This window comes from Ascaphus truei, chromosome 10 (assembly GCF_040206685.1).
Source record: "Ascaphus truei isolate aAscTru1 chromosome 10, aAscTru1.hap1, whole genome shotgun sequence".
Taxonomy (NCBI): domain Eukaryota; kingdom Metazoa; phylum Chordata; class Amphibia; order Anura; family Ascaphidae; genus Ascaphus; species Ascaphus truei.
The window spans coordinates 48,641,365-48,655,272 of record NC_134492.1 but is presented as its reverse complement, the minus strand read 5'-3'; the positions used below and the strand labels follow the sequence as shown (position 1 = coordinate 48,655,272).

At 45.4% G+C, this 13,908-nt stretch overlaps 1 protein-coding gene across 1 annotated transcript in view; it reads left to right on the top strand.

Moving 5' to 3' along the window:
- The first annotated feature begins 3,131 nt into the window (after nucleotides 1–3,131).
- PLA2G4A (phospholipase A2 group IVA) overlaps nucleotides 3,132–13,908 on the top strand; it is a 163,449-nt gene continuing 152,672 nt past the window's right edge. Inside the window, exon 1 of the mRNA XM_075616878.1 lies at nucleotides 3,132–3,221. The gene's annotated coding sequence lies outside the window, so the exon portion shown is untranslated. The remainder of the gene's footprint in view (nucleotides 3,222–13,908) is intronic.

Here is a 13,908-nt window from a genome sequence, read left to right as displayed (position 1 = left end):
ATGCTTTACCGGGTGCCGGAGCACCCGGCAGGTACAACAAGTGCACCAACTGTACACACGCTAGTGGGGCTGTTTCACAGAGAGAGAGAGAGACAGAGAGACAGAGAGAGAGAGACAGAGAGAGAGAGACAGAGAGAGAGAGACAGAGAGAGAGAGACAGAGAGAGAGAGACAGAGAGAGAGAGAGAGAGCAAGAGAGAGAGACAGAGACAGAGAGAGACAGAGACAGACAGAGAGAGACAGAGACAGACAGAGAGAGACAGAGAGAGACAGAGACAGAGACAGAGAGACAGAGAGACAGAGAGACAGAGAGACAGAGAGACAGAGAGACAGAGAGACAGAGAGACAGAGAGACAGAGACAGAGAGACAGAGACAGAGACAGAGACAGAGACAGAGACAGAGACAGAGACACAGAGACACAGAGACACAGAGAGACAGAGACAGAGAGACAGAGAGACAGAGAGACAGAGAGACAGAGAGACAGAGAGACAGAGAGACAGAGAGAGAGAGAGAGAGAGAGAGAGAGACAGACAGGGGGAGAGAGCCAGGGGGAGAGAGACAGGGGGAGAGAGACAGGGGGAGAGAGACAGGGGGAGAGAGACAGGGGGAGAGAGACAGGGGGAGAGAGACAGGGGGAGAGAGACAGGGGAGAGAGACAGGGGAGAGAGAAAGGGAGACAAGGGGAAAGAGACAGAGAGAGAGAGACAGGGAGACAAGGGAGAGAGAGACAGGGAGACAAGGGAGGGAGAGACAGGGGGGGGGGAGACGGGGAGAGAGACAGGGGGGGAGAGACAGGGTAGAGACAGGGGGAGAGAGACAGGGAGACAGGGGGAGAGAGACAGAGAGACAGGGGGAGAGAGACAGAGAGACAGGGGGAGAGTGGGAGACAGGGGGAGAGGGGGAGAGAGACAGGGGGAGAGAGACAGGGGGAGAGAGACAGGGGGAGAGAGACAGGGGGAGAGAGACAGGGGGAGAGAGACAGGGGGAGAGAGACAGGGGGAGAGAGACGGGGAGAGGGGGAGAGAGACAGGGGGAGAGGGGGAGAGAGACGGGGGAGAGAGACAGGGAGACAGGGGGAGAGGGAGGGAGAGGGAGAGAGACAGGGGAAGAGGGAGAGAGACAGGGGAAGAGGGAGAGCGACAGGGGAAGAGGGAGAGAGACAGGGGAAAAGGGAGAGAGACGGGGAAGAGGGAGAGAGACAGGGGAAGAGGGAGAGAGACAGGGAAGAGGGAGAGAGACAGGGGAAGAGGGAGAGAGACAGGGGAAGAGGGAGAGAGACAGGGGAAGAGGGAGAGAGACAGGGGAAGAGGGAGAGAGACAGAGAGACAGGGAGGGTGAGAGGGTGGTTGACTGACACGTGGGTGGGCCCCCTGACTCACCGGGCCCGGGATGCCAACCCCCCCCATTTTTTCTCACCCTCCCCCCATTTTCTCTCTCCCTTCCCTCCCCACCCCCATTCTCTCCCCCCCCCCATTCTCTCCCTCCTATTCTCTCCCTCTCCCCTGCACATAGCCACTGATCTACAGACACTCACAGACAGACCAATACACACACTGACCACACACACACACTGACCAGACACACACACACACTCACAGACACACACACTCACAGACACACAAAGTGGAGCAAGAGATGCAGCGCGGGATGTAAGTGACTGGGGGCGGGTAGGGGGGGGGGGGAAGGCCGGCGATCCGACCAGCCAGCAGTGCATCACCACTACCCGCCCCCGCGCTCATCTCCCACACCAAGGGGACGGGGGAAGGGAGAACCAGGACAGGAGGCAACCCCCTCCCCCCCTGGCGGCCGCACCCTCGCACCTACCCCCTATCACCCCGGGCGGGCAGCCACGGGGACCCGGGGCAGAAGGGGGGACACTGCGCAGCCACCAGTAGAGGAGCGGGAAGAGTCTGTGTCACGCGCTCACTAGCAGCAGGCACAGGAAGTGCCGCGAGCGGCTGTGAGCGGGCTCGGGGGGAGGAAGGGGGGAGGAAGGGGGGGGGGAAAGCAGGGAAGAGCCAAAGCCCCGCCCCATGCATCCTCCACCAATCCCCAGCGGTCCGACATATTCAAGTAAGAAACCCAACCCCCTGGCATCTGAAAGTACTCACCAGCCATGCTGCCGCATCCTCGGGTCCTCGGGTTCTCCTCCTCACTGCCTCCGCTGCCGGGGGCGGGGCTTAATGTAGAGACGCAGGGGATTGGCCAAGATAGGAAAATGCCGGGGGGGCGGGACTTTGTACAATGCCAGGCCGCATCCTCCAATCAGCAAGACCCAGTTTCTACACAAGCCCAACCCCTGGCATTAAAAAAAAAAATACTTACCAGCCGGGCTGCTGCAGTCTCCTCCTCCGCGCCGCCGCAGACTCGCGCACCGGAGCTTACTCGCGCACCGCAGGCGACAATAAAAAAAAAACGGGAACACATTGAGGAAAAACCGGGACATTTCCGGGACAGCCCTCAAAAAACCGGGGCTGTCCCGGCAAAAGGGGGACGGGTGGTCACCCTAGGAATGGTACTGGAGGGTATGGCCGTGCGTGGCCTAGTTGGTGGAATTGTACACTGTGGTTGTTCTATTGCATACAGTAAAACTGTTACTCTTAGCAGTGTGTGTTTTATTGCATGGGGTCCTGTAACATAGTAGGATCCATTACAGGTGGAGGCGCTGTCCCCAGATGGATCAGACACACCCCAGGCTCCCAGCACCGGAGGCTCGGCCCTCCTGTGAGCCACAGGTAACGCACCCCACACAGTAGCCGCCATATCCCCCAGGAGTGGGTGATAGTGCACTACACACAGTTACTCAAATTGATTGAGACACATGATGACACAAAGAAACACAGTGACACACAAACACATTGAGTAAAGCACACAGAGACACAGTAACTGATACACACATACAGTATTGTGACTAACACAGTGACACACACAGACTTTGAGACACACACAGACACAGTCACCCACAGTGACTGAGATACACCACATTGAGAGCCACAAAGACCAACACAGAGAACCATAAAGCCCCACACTGACAGTTACACAAACTAACAAACTGATATAGAGACCAAGCACCCTGGTTCACACATGTTCCCAAAAAATGTTACAAGCAATAAAGTTTTGGAAGTTGAGTATTTTTTGTGTGTGCAAAGCACGCTGGGTGTTGTAGTTCAGCTTCTCACTTCCCCGCCTGGCACATACAGCACGAAGAGAGAACACTGCAGGTGAGTGAGCCCAATGTTCTCAACTCAGGTACCTGGCCCGTGGATCAGTCATTGGCCCCTTACCCCGTGCGGTCTCCGGCACTTTTACTCCGTTTGCCACACTTATCTGAACTACTTCTTAGTTTCAGTTCGGATTGCAGCCTGTGAGTGAGACTTCCCACTTCTGTTTTATCATTGAGGCAACACATGAGCTGGGAGAGCTGTGGTTAATGTAACTCTGTGACTTCGTGCTGCTCACAGTCCCTCCTAGCCATTCCAAATCTGTATACTGTGTCTAAGTTAACACTATCTATACACTAACTGTGTGTGTATATGTATATGTATACATATATGTATATAATGTAGTGTATATGCTATGTGTGTATATATATATATATATATATATATATATATATATATATATATATATATATATTGTGTATATGCTATATGTGTGTATACAGTATATTATGTATATGCTATGTGTGTATATATTATGTATATGCTGTGTGTATATTTTGCATACACTGCATATATATATTGTGTATATATATATATATATATATATATATATATATATATGTATGTATATGTAGTAGGCACACACTTCTACATCGTATTCTCATCAGATCATTCAGTAGTTTGAATACCGGATGTACAGTAGCAATGTTTCCAAACTAATGTCTATTGCAGTATCAAATGTTTCCTGTTACACTACATTGTTCTGTCTGCTGTACTGCAGGCAGAGATGGGGCTCTGCTTATCTGGTCGCTTCAGCTTTTCCTGTGAGATCTTTTCATTTAGTGACTTGTAATAAAAAGAATGTAACAAAAATAACAATGTGTAAGTAACTTGTGATCATAAAAAAGCAAAGGAAATTGCAATGCATAGATTTGAAATCTTGGCTATTACATTAATATGCCGGTATAATCATCCTGGCACTGAGACCCAAAAGCTCCAAAAAGCTGTCTGAGCTACTGTCTATGCATTTCTTTAACACGGGCTATGCTGAAAAGCTGTGTAATGTGGCAGGCTTAAGCTTAATGGGGGGTTGGTGGGGGGATGGGGTCAATGTTAAAATTGATTTGAAGCAAAAAATGACACTGTGCTCATTTGCATGTAATTTCCCCCGGAATCCCTCTCAAGGGTGGGGTATCTACCAACATCAAACAACATCCCATTTATGTGGCTTATTGTCCTTTTAGCCAATTAGCTGGCTAATAAATAGAGCTGTAGGCTGTGTGTGAATATTTTTATACACACACACACACACACACACGTGTCATAAACTCATTATGTGCTAGTGCGGCTATGTCATCCATCGCGGCTTCCTATTGGCCAACGTGTCACAGGGGATTTAAGAACCAGGAAGTACCGGCAGCATCTATGTATCAACATTAGGGTTCTTTATAAATTAATGTATAATGTACTTTCCGAACCTCATGCAGTGGGTTTCTTCTTGTAGTGTAATGTGGCAGCACAGTTAATACATATTTATGCAAAACAAGGGGATGTGAGGGAAAGGTGAAGGGGTAAGGTGGGGAAGTGGATTGGGCGCTCCCTCGTGAACCAATATTGTTGTTGGGAATACAACTAATAACACACAATATAACACCAATAGTGAAATAGTGAAAAAATAAATGTGTGTAAAAGCAGCTCAACTTCCTCTGATGGGACAGTTCCAGGTCCCAGAAGGGTAGATTGTTTCTTGGAGATGAGGAGGAGCGCAGGTAGGTGTAGCAAAATATGCAAAAAAGAATAACAAATATATAGTGCAGATGGTAAACACTGTGTAAGTAGATGTAATCTATAGAATAGAACTCACATAAATCGCAGAAAATATCACGTATCAGAGATCCTTCTCTCTCTGACTGGAGCCCTTTAAATGGTAGCAGGGAAATCCCTCAAGGCACGGATATGTATGGATAAGAAGAAAAGCCACAATAGTGCATACTATTCCAATAATGTATTATGCATACAAATAACACGAGTATATCACACTCACATTCGCCATGTATAAATCGGGTGGGGGAGAGAACCGCAGCTCGTTATATATTGGTGTAGGTGTAGGCAGCTTCACAGCATTCAGGATTCTCTTCCGCGTGTGTCACAGCCGTCGCGTCACTTCCGCTATCGCGTCACGGCTGAGGGCGGAAGTTCCCAATGGAAGAGATCTAAGACCGAGTTCTGCCAGTCCTTCAGAGCTTGTTCTCTCTCTTCAAACTCTACGCGTTTCGCCAGATGCATCATCTGGCGAAACGCGTAGAGTTTGAAGAGAGAGAACAAGCTCTGAAGGACTGGCAGAACTCGGTCTTAGATCTCTTCCATTGGGAACTTCCGCCCTCAGCCGTGACGCGATAGCGGAAGTGACGCGACGGCTGTGACACACGCGGAAGAGAATCCTGAATGCTGTGAAGCTGCCTACACCTACACCAATATATAACGAGCTGCGGTTCTCTCCCCCACCCGATTTATACATGGCGAATGTGAGTGTGATATACTCGTGTTATTTGTATGCATAATACATTATTGGAATAGTATGCACTATTGTGGCTTTTCTTCTTTTCTTCTTATCCATACATATCCGTGCCTTGAGGGATTTCCCTGCTACCATTTAAAGGGCTCCAGTCAGAGAGAGAAGGATCTCTGATACGTGATATTTTCTGCGATTTATGTGAGTTCTATTCTATAGATTACATCTACTTACACAGTGTTTACCATCTGCACTATATATTTGTTATTCTTTTTTGCATATTTTGCTACACCTACCTGCGCTCCTCCTCATCTCCAAGAATACATATTTATACCTTAAAGTGATGAGTATGGGTCGGGAAATCTTTGCAGGGAGTCTGCAGGTGGAGTGAGAGGACTATCATAAGTTAAGAGGACCTACATTTACTTGGTGTTAGAGGTGGGTTATTAGAGATGTCAGGGTGTTATACTCTCACCTTTTCTAAAATGTGGAGCATTCGCTGTATTTTTATATTTAAATAGGTTTGAAGCACGGGGTTTCCTGAGCGGAACCATGTTAGTTTCAGCTCTGTGGACCCCCGCTTCCCAAGATAAATTCATCTGAAGGTGCTACTGGTTGCAGCCACGGCTGGGTTCACAATACGGTGGTTTAAAGGTCCTTCAGGCCAATGAGATGCCATGATGTCATCCCTTGCTGCTTGCTATTATCCATGTGAAGTGGGACCTTTTTTAAACTGAAGAGAGATGCCGGAAACACCTTTCCCGGAGCTGAAATCAAAGCGGTTTGGCTCTTGGGACCCCTTGCTTTAAACCTAGAGACAGATTTTTTTTGGGGGGGGGGGGGAGTGGAGGGCAATACCACTGGTGCTTTCATTTAAGCAAGTGCTTTTAGTGTTCAGAAGTAGAATATATTTTAGCTCCCATGTTGATTCTTTCCTGTGTATTTATTTTCCTTTGAGAATTATTACTGTGACGTCAGACAGTTGATGTCCCCCTCGGGAAAAGTGCTGTCCCGCAGGAGCTTTTGTATTGGTGTCTGTGGTGGTTCATCCTTGCCTGAACGACCTGTTTTATTTCTCCAATATAGTTGATACTGGGCTTTAGATACAAAAGGGGTAGACAGAAGACATCCTTGAGCAGAATGCAAGAGTCGTGCAGGTGTATAATGAGAAATTAAAGCTGAGATGTAAGGAGAGGCAGAGGAGGGTATTGCCTTAAAAGAGAGGAGTAATGCTGTATTTAATAGGAAGCCAGGACAGTAATTTCAGCAGGAGAGATGCTGAGACAGGTTTAGGACAGAGTAAAGTAATTCTTGCAGAAGCATTTAGGATCGATTTGTAGGCCGGACAGCAGAAAGTTACAATAGTTGAGACGGTAGAGAATAAGGGCCTGCGTTAGAAGTTTAGCTGTAGAGCGACAGAGGAAAGGGCGTATCTTTGCAATGTTATGGAGGAAGAAATGACAGGCTTTAGCTACATTGTGAATGTGAGAGGAGTCATGTGACACCTAAGCAGCGTGCTTGTGATACTGTGTGTATGATAGTGCTGCCTACACTAATGTAGAATGGGGTTTAGGGCCAGGCTTGGGAAGAAGTATGAGGATTTCCATCTATGTTTGAGTCATCAGAGGGCCATCCAGGATGATATAGCAGAAAGACCTTTGGAGACTTTCGTCTATACAGCAGGAGTAAGGTCGGGTTGATAGGTACATTTGTGTGTGGGATATTTGAACCCTAGAGATGTGATAAGGTCACCTAGAGAGAGTATGTAAAGAGAGGAGGCCCCAGGAGAGACCCCTGGGGTAGCACAACAAAGAGATCGATGGAGTAGGAAGTGTTCACAAATGAAACACTGAAAGTATGATGGGAGAAGAGGAAATCACAGGTTAGAGCTCTGTTAAGGATAGCAAGAGTATGGAGAATGTGAAAGAGAAGAGGGTGGTCCACAGTATCAAAGCCTGTAGAGAAGTCAAGTAATATGAGGAAACTGTAATGACCTTATCTTTTGCCGCATGGCGGTCATTAGTTATTTTCGTAAGGACTGTTTCAGTGGTGTGAGCAGTGTGGAACCCAGATTGTAGAGGATCTAGGAGAGAATATGTGGTGAGAAAATGCAGTAAGCAAGAGAACTGAAGACGTTCAAGGAGTTTAGAAGCAAAAAGCATAAGTGAGACAGGGCAATAATTAGAGAGACAAGTAGGGTCAAGATTGTTGTTTTTGAGTAATGGGTTGCTGCATGCTTAAAGGAATCGGGAACTGCACCAGAGTGGCGAGAGGAGTTTAAAATGTGTGAGTGTAGGGATTAGAGTAGGAGCAAGAGGTGGGAGGGAATGAGGGCAAGTGGTAGAGGGAGAAGAGGAGATAAGCAGTGACATGTCCTCTGTGACATAGGAAAAAGAGTCTAGGAAGTCAGGAGGAGAGTTAAGAAGAGGTGTAGAATGTGAGGAGGATACAGAGGGGAGTCTTGATGAATGGAATTCACCTTTGTCTTGAAATAGTCAGCAAAGTCCTGAGGTAAAATAGAAGAAGAAAAATATAACAGGTGGTGATCTGAGTAGAGATTCAAAGACAAAGATGTGGCGTAGGTTAGAATTGAGTGTTGATTAGTGATAGGATGGGGAGTTTCTCTTATCAACACATCTCATCTCAATTGCCATTTCTGGTCCAAAGACTCTTCCTTTAACAGCCACTCACTTTGAATTCCTCTGCACAAAATGGATTATCCATGCTTAAAGTTCAGCAATGATTTTGGTGGTATACCACCCTCCAGGGAATAACAAGGCCTTTATTCAAGAATTCCTAGATTTGTTAACGTTGACATCCTTACACAATTACAACATCCTTATTGCAGGAGATTTCAATCTCTGGTTAGAGAAAATCAACTCTCCTATGGTCACAACCTTTCTGGAAGCACTTAACTATAGACAGTTTGATTCGCTACTCCTGGGTCGGTCCCTCCTTGCCGGTCACACTCTTGACCAAGTATTTCATCAGATCATGCCTTCATTGAATTTATCCTGCACTTGCCAGATAATACCTCCAAATCAAACACACCTTCACCCACAAAAGTGACAAAAAGATAGGAACCCCAGTATTTTTGCTAAATATTTTAGAAAGTCTTACTTTACGCCCTCTGTCCCCAATACTTCCTCTCTCATGTTGGCATTCAGTATCACAGCTAATGCTGCTCTTGATATTATTGGTCCCAAAAAATTGCTATCCCGCAAACAACATAAAGGCAACCCTTAGGTTTCTCAAGAGTTAAGAATCCAGACATCTACCCTACGTTCATCAGAAAAGTGATGGGCTGACGATAAATGCCACCCTAACCTTACGGATCTTAGACTTATGAGTAAAAATTATTTCAAAGCTGTTATAGAGGCCAACAAATATTATTTGGCCCCACAGGTTGAATAGTTCCCGCAAATTATTACTGGAATTTTTACAGTTTTTGATTCTTTGATTGAGCCGGCCTGTTTAAATAAAACCTCAAGCCCTATAGAAATTCCACCACATAAAGCGGCGAAAAAAAGTTTGTGAACCACTTATGATTTTCACATATTTCAAACCTAAAATGTAATTAGATTTTAAGTCCTGATACAATAGACAAACATAACCTGATCATACAAATGACACAAAACATGATACTTTTTCAAAATGTATTTATCCACAAATGATTCAACATTCAATATCCATGTGTGAAAAAGTACAGTATGTGAACCTTTAGATTTAGTACCCGGTGGCGCCCCCTTGAGCTGCAATGACTTCAACTAAGCATTTCCTGTAACTGCTGGTCAGTCTCTCACATCGGTTTTGATGACTATTGGCCCATTCCTTCTTACAGAACTGCTTCAGCGGAGTGACATTTGAGGGCTTTCTTGCATGGACAGCTCGCTTCTGGTCCTGTCACAACATTTAGATGGAGTTCAGGTCTGGACTTTCACTAGGCCATTCTAAAATGCGTAGGCCAATCTGCAGCCATACTTTTCTATGTTTAGGATCATTGCCTTGCTGCATGACCCATTTTCTTTTCAGCTCACGTACAGATGGCCTGACATTCTCCTCTAGAATCTTCTGATATAATGCAGAATTCATGGTTGTGTGAATGATGGTAAGCTGTTCGTGCCCTGAGGCAGCAAAGTAGCCCCAAAGCATCAAACTCCGACCACCGTGCTTGACAGTTGGGATGAGGTTCTTCTATTTGAGTGTTTCCTTTTCACCAAACATCATTTCTCGTTGAGGCCAAAAAGTTCTACCTTTGACTTGTCTGTTCAGAGAAGATTGTTCAAAAAGTCATGTGGATCATCAATGTGCTCTTTGACGAACTTCAGTCGGGCAGCAATATTCTTTTTAGAGAGCAGTAGTGTCCTCCTGGCTATCCTTAAATGAACACCATTCTTGTTGACTCTTTTTCTAATAGTTGAGTCATGAACACTTACTCGCCTTGGCTAATGTGAGAGTGGCCTGCAGATCCTTGGATGTTATTCTGAGGTTCTTTGTGACTTCCTTGATCATTTGCCGGTTTGTTCTTGATGAGATTGTGGTAGGACGACCGCTCCTGGGAAGAGTGACTATGGTCTTGAACTTTCTCCGTTTGGAGACTATCTGTCTGACAGTGGATTGGTGGAGCCCCAAATCCTTAGAAATGGGGTTGTAACACTTGTGTTAAATTTTCTCACCACTTTACTTTTCAACAGGCTTTCTCCACCAAAGTGTCAAATTCTGAATCAAATTTTAGCCACCCAAATCTGATATTTTGCACAGTCAAACCAACTAAAACAAGGTGGAGCATTTTCCAATCTATCGCTATGAACAAGCTCATTTATGATGATCATAGTGATCAAACCATCTAGCCACACATGGAACCCTTGTCTAGCCTGGCTAATAAAGTAAGCGGTGTTGTATATGGCCCCTTTCATTCTCAAAATTGCAAACTTCTCATTTACTTTAGGCTTTTTGCAATCCTCACTAAAGGAAGTATTTATTTCACCCCTATTAAAGAAACCCTACCTCGATTGAAAACTGGTTGAAGGATAGACAACAGAAGTTTACAATAAATGGAACATTTTCAGGTTGGGCTAAAGTCGTAAGTGGAGTACCTCAGGGGTCGGTACTGGTACCCCTGCTTTTTACCATGTTTATTAATGACCTTGGGGTTGACATCGAGAGTAAAGTCTCCATCTTTGCTGATGACGACACAATATTGTTTAAGGTTGTAGAATCAGTGCAGGATGTAATTTCTCTCCAGAAGGACTTGGAGAGACTGGAAACTTGGGCAGGTAAATGGCAGATGAGGTTTAATACAGACAAATGTATGTTTATGCATTTGGGAAGCAATAATAAGCAGGCTACTTACAAATGAAATGGAGATACATTGGGGGAATCCTTGATGGAGAAGGATTTAGGAGTGCTTGTAGACAGCAGGCTTAGCAATAGTGCCCAAAGTCATGCATTAGCTGCAAAGGCAAACAAGATCTTATCTTGCATTAAACGGGCAATGGATGGAAGGGAAGTAAACATAATTAGCATTAGAAAGACCACACCTGGAATATGGAGTATAATTTTGGGCACCACTCCTTAGAGAATACATTATGGAACTAGAGAGAGTGCAGAGAAGAGCCACCAAATTAATAAAGGGGATGGAAGATCTAACTTATGAGGCGAGGCTAGCTAAATTAGATTTATTTACTGTAGTGCTGACGAGTATTCTAAAACAAATCTGGAGCAATCACCAACAAGACCCAGGTACATGCTGGGTACATGCTGCAACATTTCAGTGACATTTCTGCAGACCGACTAATGGCCCATCGGATTAACAGCGGGGGTCCCTGGCAGTCCCATTCTAACTGAATGGGACTGCCAGGGACCCCTGCTGTGTTAATCCGATGGGCCATTAGTCTCTGCAGAAATGTCACTGAAATGTTGCAGCATGTACCCAGCATGTACCTGGGTCTTGTTGGTGATAGCCCCAGATATTCCAAGGCAAGTTTCAGAATACTCGTCGGTGCACCTGTAAACTAGAAAAGAGGCGTCTAAGAGGTGATATATCTAAACAAATAAATTTGGGGACAGTACAAGGAGCTTTCAAAATAACTATTTATGCCAAGGACAGTATAAAGGATTCAGGGTCATCCCTTAAGGTCGGTGGAAAAGAGATTTCACCAGCAACAAAGGAAAGGGTTCTTTACATTATGGGCAGTTAAAATATGGAATTCATTACCCATGGAGACTGTGATGGCAGATATAAAAGATTTGTTAAAAAGGTTGGACATCTTTTTGGAAAGGAAAGATATACAGGGATATACCAAATAAGTAAACATGAGGGATGTTGATCCAGGGAGTAACCTGATTGCCAATATTTGGAATCAGGAAGGAATTTATTTTTCCCCTTATGAGATCATTGGATGATATGTCACTGTTGTTTTTTGTTTGCCTTCCTCTGGATCAGTATACTGTAAGAATAGATATAGGATAAAGTATCTGTTGTCTAAATTTAGCATAGGTTGAACTTGATGGATGCATGTATTTTTTCAACCTCATCTACTATGTAACTATGATCCACTGAACACGGATAACTAGTGACCAGTTTATAATATCACCTTTTTAGCTAAAATCATTGAAAAACTAGCCTTAAAACAGTTAGTGAACCACCTAACCCGATTGAATCTGTTGGACTTCCAACAATCTGGATTCTGAGAACATTACAGCACTGAGATGACCATTATAGGTGTCACTGACTTCCTGCTCAACACTGTAGAAAAATGGGGCGCCGCTGTTCTGATCCTTCTTGACCCGAGTACAGCTTTCAACAGAATCAATAACATTCTTTTCCTGACCAGACGTAAATCGGATGTTGGGTTGAGAGGTAAAGTCCTGGACTGATTCCAGTCCTTTCTTACTGACCATAGTCAGAAAATCACAAGTCAATCAGAAATCTTCAAACACAATCCTGCTGATTTTGTGGCATCCCTCAGGGATCTGGTAACAAAAAAGACCTCTATTGCGCCAAGGATGACAGCCCAAGATATACCACACACAGTTCTTCCGTGTATTCTTCACCATCTGTTATGCTGATGTGTGGCTCTAGAATGTTCTTTCAGAACTCCAGCATACATGTGAAAGATAAAGACAAGAAACATGGCACTAATAGTGCATTATCTCTGACTACTAGGTCCAGAGCAATAAAGCAGTGCTGTGATAGTGATTAACTGAACACTTCAGTACTATGACATATTCCTTATGAATATTATTTATTAGGGGGATAAACCAATACAATACTGCAGTAGGAAAACACAGGGGGTGCCCAGTGCTACATCCAAATGACAAAACATACATGGTAATAATTACAAGAAATGATGCTTCAATACTAATAACATTGCTAATGCTAATAATAAAAAATGGTTTTTTAGTTAGAAATTTTGGCCAAAACATCATAAGCTTGCACACCAAACGTCAAGGTAAACCACATTTTTTATTATTAGCATTAGCAATGTTATTAGTATTGAAGCATCATTTCTTGTAATTATTACCATGTATGTTTTGTCATTTGGATGAGTGCAGGAGGTCCCTCCAGCTCCGGGGCTGCAAGGACAAGAGGAGTGTGCTAGTGACCCCCCCCAGTCGTGGGTGGCTTGGCGCCAGGGATTGCGGACGAGGTAGCAGCTGCGGCTGCCGAGTGTGCCGTCCCTGGGCTCACTGCATTTCTGGCTACATGGGGAACGGGTGTTAACACTGCGGAGCGGGTACAGCTCCTGACAGCAGTGCTTGGAAGAACCCACAACTCCTACCTTGAAAACGGGGAACAAGGTCTTTCCCGGGCAGATCATCACAGCTTCAGCAAGTTCGTGGATGGCACAGATGACCTCGATTCGTTCATGAATGACTTCGAGATGCAGTGTTGCAGTGTTCCCCGTTCCGAATTCCAAGGACGGACTGGGTGGTCAGACTGCGACCACTGTTATCTGGCATAGCCAAACGTACTGTGATGGGTATTCCACGCGTGGATGCCGGACTATGGTCATCTGAAAAGCAAGCTGCTAACCCAGTATGCCCTGACCCCAGAATCTTACAGGGGCAAGTTCCGGACGGGGGTGGTACTCCCCGGAGAGCCATACAGCACCTATGCCGGTAGGATGGCTTTGCACAGGACTCAGTGGGTGGAGGGGAATGGGGTTACAAAATTCCATACCCTGCTGGACTTATTCTTTCAAGAGCAGCTGCTGTAGCAGTTTCCCACAG